A 13,020-nucleotide genomic window follows, 5' to 3' on the forward strand; every position below is an offset into this window, starting at 1 on the left:
GCTTCATAAACAAAAATCATAATTTTATCGGTAATCCACAAAGCAAAAGAAGGAAGAGTTTAGTTCAAAATGTCGTATATTTTACGGATTTCTCAGACACTCAGAAGTGTCATCATCTTTCTCGTCGTCGACACATAAGCGTGAATAAACTAAAACCCTACTGTGTACATTTATAGTGTCGTTTTTTGCCATATTTAACAGCGGACAGGAATTCTTATTAAAATTTAAAACATAAAAAACCGTTGAACATTATTCCTGATTATACACCCGTGCCGTAAAAATATCAGGTCTCTTTCCATAGGAAGATGCTTATGCCTGCGAAAGATAGCCTCATCCCAAGTGAAGAAAAAGCTCTTCATGAATAGCCGCGTAGCTCGTTTTAATCTCCCAATGGCACCTTGAATTAAGAAAAAGCACGAAATAATTTGCCTTTACAACCTAGTTTCTGTTTTAAGCCATGGGCATACATTTATCATTTTTAGGAATTCATATCGGTCATTTTATCGGGCATGATAAAATACGCTAGATTCAATTACTATCCTGAGAGAGGTAATAACCGCATGAACTTCAAATGAAAAACAGCAAGTTATGTAAAATATAATTTTTGTCTCGTAAAAAAAATTGTAGTTATGGTACAGTCTGCACGTAACTTTAACTATCAAATCTGAGAAAGTACTAAGTAAGACTGAAAGAAAAGAGCTAAAAGTAAAAATAAGCCAGATTTCATTTATCATGCCCTCCTTGTGATCGGATTACGCAAATAATTCCTGCTCGCAGGCGTAAAACGACCTTGTTGAACAAATACTCGAAATTTCGTTGATTGCATTGAAAGAACCAGATTGGAATATATTGGTACACATTAAGTGTCAATTCCAGACGCCGGAACAGTTTATCGAAGGAGCTTCTCGTTACTATTCAATAACAGTTTTCAAAATGGATTTTTATCCAAACTAACGTGGCTTAAAAGGCAAAATAGTAAAATAAGGAGTGACCTCAACGAACTAGAACACATTAAATATGAAGACGCCCAATCAGGAATCCTAAGAGAAGTTAATCACTTCTAGGGATGGAATAAGTATTTACCTACCTATATCAATGCATCATTAGTCATAAAATTCCATTGTGAAGCGAGAATCCCGAGAAAAAACTTGGATGCCATTGCAGTTTCCCTCATGTTTAACACTCTTCCGACTACGCCAAAATACACATGAACTTAATTGAGATATTATAAAAAAATGCGTCACATGGTAATACCTAGCCACCTCAAGGCTACTTAATAAAGCCGCATAGATATTCAGCTTATTAAAACAACTTGTCTGTTTCCACACTATTTTATTTTCACCGACCATGGTTTCGGCAACTTGTGTCCTTGTCAATGGACCTTGACAATGGCACAAGTTGCCGAAACCATGGTCGGTGAAAATAAAATAGTGTGGAAACAGACAAGTTGTTTTAATAAGCTTTATATCAAAGATTTCCACCGCATCACGCCGGACACTGTAACGCAAAAATACTTTGCACTGCCTTTTCGAAAATGGTACGCTACAACTAATGCAAACGCTCACCTCTTACAATTGCAAAAATGATTTTACGAATGGTTTCGTAGTTGCATTCGGTTTCGTAAGCTTACCACAGCAGTGACTTGCTGACCACATCGCAAGCTTTTTTACGAAATCTATTTCTCATTTTTTTTATCCCCACACAGTTATTCTTTTCTTATCTTTTTCCCGTCTTTTCACCTGCAGTTGTGATTTATTTCCTTTCTTAGAACACAAATGTTTAGTGCTTTTAGATGTTTATTTTACTACCAGATTGATGGCTTCCTCTTGCTTCTCGCGTTGTTTTTTCATAATATACTATTCCAAAGCCACCTTATACTTGCTCCCATCTCCAATGTTCGCGCTTATGTTTGACATTACTCAAGTTAAGTTTTACATAACTCAAATATTCACAAAATAAAACAAGGATTTTGTAATTTGATACTTCCATATTTATTGGATGAAAGGGCGCCCAAAGATGTAGCCACGGTAAATATCTTTGAAACATTTTCATAAATATAATTTAGTAAATAATTCTAGTCGTTAAAGTAACGTTAGTGATAACATCCTTCATTTTCCAAGAATTAAAAGCTACTTTTTCCATGAACATTTGCAATGAATGCTAAAAAAGTAAGGTTTTACATGAAATGCGGCCTCGATCCCTCCCATTCCATCAGATAGATCCACTGAAAGACTGTCCGATGAATCGAGGATGAAAAGTCGTCAAAAAAGGAACTGCTCTTTCTCTGCGGGGAACATGCCCTGGGATTATATTTGTCAGTCTTTTTTCGCATGTTTGGTGTAAAAATCAACGCAGCCTGTACACCTCACTGCTTTAATCAAATCCCTTTCCTTTTTCGTTCCTTCAAACAATGGTCCAAAAATGAATTCATTCCGATAATGTACCACCACCTGAAAAAAAGAAGATCCTTGGCAGCCAATCCGATACCCGGGCAATATTCTCCTGTCTCATCACTTCCTCTCATTCGTTAGCTTCTCTTATTATTCTCCCACAGAAGCCACCGGGGTCGCGAACGGCGACTCCACCCCCAACAGGAGACCCACGCCTATAAACACCGTCCAAAATCCCTTCCCTCAGATGGAAGTCATTAGCGCTGCATTGTTCTGCACGAAGTTCTCCGAGAGAGAGAGAGGCCAGAGGGGGCATTTGTTTTCCCATTGTTGGCTGTGTGTCCCCTCCGGCTGTCCGGGAAACGGCTGCTCATTTGCCCGCTCGAGTTGAGGAAAAGGGAGGTGGAGGAGATAGAGGAAGGCGGCAAGGGAGAAGGGGATGGGAGGGGAAAGATATCAAGGCACAAGTCCCCGAAGCTGCTACAACAACTCTCAATCTCCGAACCCACAACATACGCACAGCAATTCATACTAGTGTTCTAAAAAAATTACTAGTTTGAAGGGTATAAAACCACATCGTCTGGGTTCTGAGAGCGCACACGACTTCTACTAAGAAATGACCGATTGGATACAATAAAAGAAATTTAAGTACCGACTTAATGAGCAAGCACTTCGAAAATAGAGGCATGAGTACAGCGATTAGCTAAAATCTTGTTGAACCGCATTCCAAATTAATTGATAGAGGTTAAGTAATACCCCATAAACGAGGACTTAATTTGATGAAAATAGACAGGCAACATTGAACATGATTATTTAATTCTTATCCATCACTTCCATCTATTTCTCAAGTAATAGCAAATGATTATCTACTATGTCTTTCGGCACTTCAGTTGCTTTCATGAGCGATGTAACATACCAACTATATAATCAGACATCCGTGACTAACTCACGAATGTCAACCCGACCGTTAGTTTGATAGCCAAAAGCATAATTTTAAAAACCAAAAAAGTAGGTTTACTACAGCACTGCCAGTCGATAATGACAAGATGAGATACAGGAATAGTAGCAAATTAGTTCGGATTGGTTCCTCATTCCTGTTTTTCTTCGAGAGATAATGTCGACGACGTATCTCCTCGATAGGGTGCTCAAACTAAATATTAAAAATCATCAATAAGCCTAAATTATCAGTGATTTTGCCATTTTAAAATATTATATAAAAACAAAAACTACTTTCTACAACACCAACTTTTCTAAATTTAATTCTTTGGCCATTTGTATCACAGTAAAAATATACAAAACATGTTGAGATAAATAATGGTCTGATTATGCAATTAAATAATAATGAACAAATTCATAGCCGCTGCATTGAGAAAAGTGTGAAAACTCGATCAGCAGCCAAATGCTCAACCCATTTGGCTACGACTATCCCCATTCATGAACCTAGCATAGAAAAATCAGCACCACAAACTGTCACATGGTAAATCCTATTCGGCATATGGTAGGTCCTGGTCGTGTCGCCAAGATATTGCGGCGTTTCCCAGATGCATTTTTTTGTCCGTAGTCTTCGCACTAAATGGAGTATTACTTGGCTCCACGGTCATGGAGAAGCTCAACTTCTTCGATTAACGTTCGTTTCTTCTCTTGTTTTTGTATTTACGCGACCACATTTGGGAATTTTATTCTGCAAATATCCCACTTTGAACTCTTTTTGCAATTGAGAAATTATTTTAGATGACCCGTTTATAAATATTATATTCTTGTAATGCGGTTCGTATTCATTTTGCCCCCACACAAAATGTATTTTTAATCCTGTACATACGCAGAAGCCGGTAATAAATTGGGATTTGAGGGAATAAAAGGATGTCCAAAACATGATTTAAGTTCCCACCATGAAAAGAAAAAACTTAATGTAAAATTATTGAACTGCACACACCAAGAACAAAGGACTCCGAGTTCAATTCATTTCAGGTTCACCGATAGCTTTGGGTGAATGTATATGTATATCAGTAGAAACTTTTTTATAGTTGATAAACATTTAGAGTAAAGTTGTGGCCCAGAAGTGTTCTCTAGAATAACTACGCCCCCAATTAAAACGAATCTAAGGCAGTGACAGGGTAGAAAAACATTTATCCACTTATAAAAAAATTTGAATGGTTTCACCATCAAACGACCTCTCAATCCGCTATAATTAAAAATAGCTAAATCAACCCTTCCCCAAATCGAACGTCGGCGCCTCGATTTTACGATTCAATGAATAGCTTAACTACGCGAGCGATCCATATGACGCGCTTTTGCGCGCGCGTCCACGCTTTTGTTGAGCAATCACGTGATCTCGAAACGCCTATCAGATATAAGATTGGAAAGAGGAGAAGCCAACGGCGTGCGTACAAGAGGAAGGAGGGAGGAGGAAGAGACCGAGAGAAAGAGGGAGGGAGGGTTGAAACGAAGGGAACGCCGCAGAAAAATCGATAAAATATTTCAGTAGATACCTCTCCGAATTACCTGCAATATTTACTCGCAGCAGCAGCAGCGCCCACCTTTCCGAAGCCACAACAACATACCGCCCTCGAATCCGACCGTTTCCTTCACAACTCATATCCACCTTTTCTCTCATCCGGAGCCTCTCATCGTATTTCACGGATTAGAATTTGGCACCCTTCAAGGCGCTGCTGCTGCTGCTGCCCTATTCTTCTCTCTCTCTCTGGGTCTTCGTCATTCTCCATTCCATTTCAACGACGAGAGATATCGCCCCCCCTCCGCCTCGCACCCTCGGGCAAAGATGGCGCCTGGCTCGTGACGTCACATTTTTTACCCCTCCCACGCCACCACGCCTTCTCCCTCTTTCTCTCTCTCTCTCTCTCTCCTCGGCTCCCCCAACGGCGGCACCCCAAGCTCTCTTTCCTGCGCCCAAGCTTTCCCCGCACCCAATATTGATCCCGGAATGGCGGTTGACGGCAGAAGGACGACGAATCTGGGAGCATAGCGAAGTCTGTGAGGGAGTGTACGTGTGTACATATATACATTTACATATAGATATATATGGATGAAGAGAGAAAATGGGAGACGGAGAGAATGAACAAAAATGAACGAAATCGGAAAGATGCCTCGGGGAAAGGAACAAGGAATCCTAACATGGCACCGTGAATTCGTAAAAATATTAACTTCACCAACTGCACCCGTCCAACTTTTTATGGCTGGAGCAAACCGCGGCTTTTAATCGTATGAAAAGGGTGAAAAAGAAGTAATTGTGAAAAAATAAATGAAAATGGATTGGATATTCGACATCAAATACGTAGATGTCTCATTCAATCATCGCTCCGCAACTATCGACCTATTTATAAAGCCTAAACTATCATCGAGCTCAAGCTAGAATCACGAGATACCCATTGTCTTAATTTGAAAATGTCATATACTTTATATATAATTAAATAGATGACTCATACTTTAAAATATATATTCTAAAAATCCAACGATAACTATCAACGAAGTAATTCGCAAGCAAGAAGACGGGACCAAATTCATCATGCCTCCATTCTTACAGCTGAATTATATTACAACTAAAAAAATCAAATAATTAGTTTCTCCTTTGCAAACGTAGGATACTTCTCAGCTCTATCCTATGTTGATCGGAGAGTGTCATTCCGCCAATTTGAAGTTTTATAGAAGAATGAAGGTGTCGTGGATAGAGCGTTTGGCTACTACTTGAAAGGATCTAGATTCATTCCGCTTTTGAAAACATTTCAAACTTTAAAATCTATGTAGTGCGGTGAGGCTCAGAAAGGAATTATCCCCTTACTCAATGTGTAAAACTCACATGCCCGTAGCTCAGTCTGAGATAAGCCCTCCGCAAACTCGGCTTCCCGTTTTAGCATTGAGAGAGACTCAAAGATAGTGTCATCTCGATGTATTAATAATATCTGCCCATTAAAAAAAAAAGTAACAAATTCCTGATAGAAGTGGCTTTCTCGGCAACTTCTATGCTTCCGTACGCAATTTCTTATGAATAAAAAACTAAATCTGACCATATTAATCAAAATTTTACCTTTCGTACCTCGTCTAATATCTAATGCCACAAATAGGACAGAGGTAAAACACTCCACTCGATGGTACAGATGGACACAACACCGATGGATGATTAGCTTAAGTCTAACTGTCCTGAGAATCTTGACACGCCTTGGTCCTCATGAAACTGATTTCGTGAACCGCAATAAAAATCTTCACGGTCGCACTGCTAGCCTGATAATTTCAAATCGATATATGAAAAGAATTTCCTCAAAGCAGTAGTAGTTTGGCAGCAATAAATAGACTCAAAATTGCTACCATGGCCTAATTGACAGTATCATTTAAATATTTTATTAAGCTCAGCCTTACAACTGTAAAAAATGTCCTATCGTTTTTAGAAATAAATAACTCATTAATCATGCAACATTAATTAATATTTACAACAAATATTTAATACTGCTGTGAATGGAACCTTATCGGAAAGTTGGTTAGAATTGCAAACATAATATTAGATAGAACTGGACTAATTCAATTTTAGAAAAATTTAATTGCACTCAATGTTTTGTTTCGAAGAACCAATACATATTATATATAAAAATAAGTTTTAGAACATGATTGTTGGTAATGCCTAAAAAGTGCATCATGACGAGGGACATTATTTGGTGCTTGTTTTAAAGCGAAAATAAACGCCTTTCATTCAGGAACTTGCTACATAATAACAAGCAATTATATGCGTGAAAATTGTAGTCCCTCTCTAAGTGCTTACATTCGCAACTTGTGAATCACATAAAAAAAACACGTGATTGAGGCGTTTAATTCACTCCAAATGAAATAGCCAGCTGCGCGCCGTCCGGCATCGCATAAGAAGTTCTATGGGCTGTTGCCCAAGGCACTTCGGGGCGCGCGGACGTTGAAAACTCGGACTCGCAGAGGCAAGTAGCACGCATCAGGCGAAGTAAAGAGGAGAGGGGCTATAACTAGAAATGATTCGTGGTATATTCTTGTGGTATAGCAATAGAATTAAAAAATAAAACATCTGTACTGAAAGGAAACTTATTTCCATCGTTTTAAATTCATGCTTGGAAAAAGCGAAGTATTGAGTCCTAAGTAGAGTTGAAAATTGCAACAATCCTTGTAAAAATCTCGAGGTATCAAAATTTATTTGCGATTTGTCGAAATTCGGTTTGAGGAAAGAATGAAAAACTATATCCAAATGATTTCTTCGAAAAATAGCGTTGAATATAAATGACATGATATAAATGACGAATAAATATGACTGTGAATCAGATTAAAAGTCCAAGATAAAAAATTTAGGAAAGATGAAAGCTAAAGAAAAACATATTTGAAAACAGCTGGTAACCAAAGTGATCTCATGAAAATTCAGGCCGTGGCTGAATAAAATGTTTTATTTTCATCACAACTATTAAGGCGATCAATGCCAATGTAAACATTCTGAGGACTTCTTCATAAATATATTCTTGCAGAATATGGTAATGTGTAATGAGTCATTGTTCACTTCAAGTAAATCTGCCTATCATAAAGACACCTTTCAGTGATGTTCACATCATTTTCGAGGCCATTGAAATGTGTATAATCAATTTGGGGTTGCTATTTCTAAGCTGTACGATGACAACTCTTTTAAATGAATATTTGCCGAGAAATATAATTACACATTCCAACTAATTCACAGCTTCCCACATATATAATTATTTGAAGTTAATGTCCCTTATAAACCAAAATTCATAACCCGCTAATCAATACAAGCTTGAGGCATAAAGAAATTCAAGCCGAATGTAGGCGAAATATCAAATTCTATGAATACATGTACACTGGCTCAGAATTTGAATGATCGTAAGTAAGCTAATCTATCTTACTTCATATAATTTAATGCTCTCACATCCATAGTCCTCCAGAGTGGTCAATCAAATATTTATCAATCCTTTTTTTTTTACTCGAGAACACGCAATATTTTACAAATGGTGAATTAATTGATGTTACCACAATTAGGAGGCAATTTCAGAGTCACTGTCTTTGTTCAATACAATATACAATTCCATCCACTTACGACTGAATATTGCCAATTTCAGTGGAATAACATGGTTATTCCTATTATTTATCAGAGCCTGGCATTTTAGATTTGGAAAGAAGAAACGAATAATCAAACAAATCGTTTTTTTTGCGTTTCGATGAGAAAAAATCCAAATTGGGGAGAGATCAATTTAATAAGTATGGATACATATATAATTAGAGTTTCGCTGACCAACTCCGGCCGCAAAATCCTTTCGTATCTCTGAAGAAAATAATCCATTTTTGTTCCACATTCATGAGCATTTAACTATTATCTAATTATTGTTAAACTAAAACATAAAACAAGGAAATGACATACGAGGAAAGTTTAAGTGCTAGCCTATTTTTCGCGGTATGCTGAATAATGCCAGGGGTTTTTTTGGCGAATTTGTAGGTTTGTGTTTAAAAAATTTACATAAAGCCTGAGATGCATTTTCAGAAACTTTTTTTTTTTTTCATTTTCTTCCAAAACTTACGGGTATGTTAAAGCATGGCAGATACTAAAAATAGTCACCAAAGCTACATGAAACACAAAAAATAAAAGTCGTGAGTGTAAAAAAAAACCCGGCCGATAGATCGGGGCACTCCAAGGGTTAAAGACGTACTTTATGGCGCAGAAGCTATTATTTTATAAGGCATGTATTTGATATTACAGGCACCCTCAATTCTTAATCCATACGTATGGTTCGCGTGAAATAAAATTGGACTTCAGATAAAGCACTTGAGATTTTAAGAGAGAGGCTAACTTGCGGTGAGTTGACCAGTAAGATCCAAAGACAAAAATTCTATGGCAGTTACATTTAAGCATGTATTATCTTAATCAACGAGTCTTTGGTCCCGTTCTTATCACGCTCAATAGGTGCCTCGGTTGGCCAACTGACTGACTCATCTATCTACCGATTCGATCGATGGATTTTTCTTCCTCATAGGAAAATCCACTAGAATTGATAGAAAATTAATTGCGTATGCTTGGTTTCGCTATTTAGTGGGCCCTTTTATCTTCTATAGAGTTGAGGTGTTTTTCCCCGTCCCCTCCCTTCCGCTCCTATCCCTTCCCAGAGGCGTAGGCGGGCTCCCATCGCGGCGGCGCCTCTTTCCTTTTCCCTTCCTCTCCTCCCCCTCCCCGGGTGATCGGGCGTATAAGCCACGGGCTTGGTTCCCGGACCCGGTGTGTTGTATCCTCGTAGGGCTCCCCTGGGCCCTCATGCATTGACTGACTCATCTATACTGTAGTTCATAATTATTTTTTCACATTAGATCCACCACTTAGCTTGGGTCAAAATCATGTTGCCACGATTTAAGTAAAACTGAACAAGCAATTCCAAATTCCACATTAGAATAAATTCTTGCTTCATCAGCAAATCCAGCGGTTTAACCCGTAGATAATAAGATGATATCAAGAGGCACCCTTCGTGTCTTTAAGGGCAGAATAGCGGAGCAGTAATCGCACTCTTCTGATCCGGCACTCATTAAGCAACGAAGACCCAGACGAAGCCCGACGAGCATACACCCCAGAGCCCTTGTCCCTTTACCAAACTTCATTTCTAACCGCCTTCCTCGTTGACTTCCACGAAGCTTGTCCCCCCGCGTCTTGGTTTCTTTTCATTTCGTCCCCTACGCACTATCAGATGTCGCTAAATCCAGACCAATCGACGGAACATGGGACCGGTTTAAGGCTTCCGGCTAGTATCCCCAGAGCGCACGAATGTTAGGTGGGTAGGCAGTAGTCGAGGAGCGGTGATCACAGTCTTTGGTTGTCGGTCGCGGAATAACTATTCCAAGCAACCTCACCCCTTCCCTCACTCTCTGGCTATTCCTCCCATTCTCTCTCTCTCTCTCTCTCTCTCTCTGTGTGTTTCACTACACGGAGCGGACGACGGCGGGAGATGAGAGCTGCAGATTGGGGGGATGGAAGGACGGTGGCGAAGGTGTTCGTCGATTTAAGAGGTTAAAGCCGGAGAATCGGGGGAAAGGTCGTCTCGATGCGCTCGCACATACAAACACACTCATACACACGAGTTCCGCGGTCTCTGTGCCTACTTGGCGGCGAGTGCCCACCCCACGTTTAGCTCGCCGGTAATTACGCCGAAACCATGCCCAAGTTGAGAGTAGCACTGCTGGTCCGGCGGAGAAAGAGCGCAGCCACCCAGAATTTAAAGGTGGGATGCGGAGGTGGATAGGATGGATTTCATTATTCAATGCTCTTCGTTGGGTAGGTACCCCGTAAAAAGAACGAAAACGTAAAGATCTCGGGAATTCGAATCGGAATGGATAAGAAATAAAATGAAAACATTACCCATAAACGCATTATTAGCAAACAAATGAAAAACTATAGCTTTAAGGTAAAAATAAACAACGTGATTACTGCTTAAACAGTTTATGATAAGATAATTTCTTGAATGATTCCAAGTCGTGCAAGTATAAGTATTTATTTCGCTAGGAATTGCATCTTATACAATAGTAGATCTTGAGACGAACGATTTATGGAACATTGTAGTTGCTATGTGACGGTGAATAGAGATACTCACTCCGTATTATAATGGCTCTTGTTTAGGAGCGTAATCAAAGAGACCAACTAAGAATTTCGGTGCTTTGCATCTGAATGGGGAAAATAACATCAAAGTTCCGTCACATGACCTCAAACTTCATCACACGATTATCATCAATTTACCAGTCCCAGAAGTGTCATCGTGGCACTTGACAGATTAAATCATAGTTATGAAGCAATCATTTACAAGTTTCCGCAGTCGTTGAAAGTACAATCTTATCTCAGAATTCCCCGATAGGCGGGAAGGAGATGAAGGGGAGGACAGCAGTGGAAGCGATTGGTGCGGATTAAATTTCAGTGGCACGGCGGAGCCCCATCGAATCGCGCAAACCTTAACCGTTTGCGGTCCATTTTTTTTTTATTCAAGAATTTTAGTCCAAAGTGATTTTTAGGAAAAAAAATATTTGATAGGATAAATCGCTAACCTTTTTATGTTCTTTATTCATTGTTTAAAGTAAAAATCCACTGGTTGTAATATTATGCGTGTTCAATCTAAGAGTTTATTAAACGATTTTAATTTCTCCTGGTGTTTACTATTTATGAGTTCTTCTCGGGTCCTCAGACAGGATAATTCTGTTGCATTAGCCGACGTTTCGAGAGAAAACTTGTCTCCCATCTTCAAGGCCGTGTTACTCTTTGATAGTCAAATTTCACACTGAACCGATACGATATGTACGAAAACACGGCCTTGAAGATGGGAGGCAAGTCGTCTCTCGAAACTTCGGCTTATTCGACAGAATTAACCTGGCTGAGAACCCGATAAGAATTCATCAAAGAGTTTATTCTTTGAAATTTTTCAATGTTTGATATCTCTTTCAACATATCATTTCAGGTATCGTTTAATATCAATATTTCCCTGGCATGATAGCAGCGTCTTGTGATGGCGAACTTAAGGGCCGTTTTACACGGGGTATATCATGGCGAAGGTTAGCACGGAAAAGATGTTGAAAATGCGAGACTACGAGCTTGGAATTAGAGAAGGGGCTATTTTACCTCCTATCATGCGTTCTAGCAATTCACCGCTGTACACGACGCAATTTTGATTGCGCCTTCGTACATACGTCATATTACGCAATGATGTGCCCTAAATAAAATGACCTTAACTCGAAGTTAGAGCTGATGCTAGCACTAGACCTGTCGAGTCAGCCTCAATGCTGGACTGCAAAGGGAATTCAAAAACTGCAAGGAAATATGTCTGAATAAACGAAAAATTGGCCCTAAACGACTTTTACACACTTAATTACAAGGATAGGCCTCTATTAAGGGCCGTCAATACGGGCATTTCGTTTAAAAGCGTTTTCAAATAAGGTCCCTGAGGACATAGCGTTCAATGAAGAAACGTTTAATTACAACGTGGATTAAATTTTTGTGACTTTATGAGCAGGCAATTTTTTTCCACATTCCCAAAACTTAGGAACACCTCAAAGAGCAGTGAAGGGAGTGTGTATGTTTTGGCTATTTTGCGTGAGAGACGCATGATGGTGTTGACCAGCAGTGTGTGGAATAAGGGGGCGTGTAAGGTGAGTGGGTGGGCCCAACCACTGGCGGCGGATGGGCCCTCGTTTCCCGCCACCATTCGTGCTCGCCGACCGTGGCCGACGCGCAAGAGGGCGGAGGACATGCAGAGAGAGAGAGAGAAGAAGGAATGTTCCAACGTGGGTGTTTGCTACGGGGAGGCCATGCTGTGGACACAGTTTGCGCGATTGTCGAAGAGAACGAAGGCATCGCGAGGAGAGGCCAGTAAGCAATTAGGCTAACAGAGTGGAATACGCCCGGGAGATAGCAGTCTTTATGTCGCGGAATCGGACCGAATTCTCTCGTTCGAACTCCTTCACCCCGAAGTGAACTTCCATTTTGGGTCCCACAAAACCACAGCTCGCCCCACACCGCGACCACGAATGACTCATGGATAACATCTTTCTGGATAGTTGGGAATTTCGCCCCGAGAGCAAACAGTATCTCGGAAAACAGTCGTGGCTTGTCTTCTCGTGCGGGAAGATACAGAGGTGGAGG

The sequence above is a fragment of the Ischnura elegans genome, chromosome 1 (genome assembly GCF_921293095.1).
Source record: "Ischnura elegans chromosome 1, ioIscEleg1.1, whole genome shotgun sequence".
In the NCBI taxonomy this organism is placed as follows: Eukaryota; Metazoa; Arthropoda; class Insecta; order Odonata; family Coenagrionidae; genus Ischnura; species Ischnura elegans.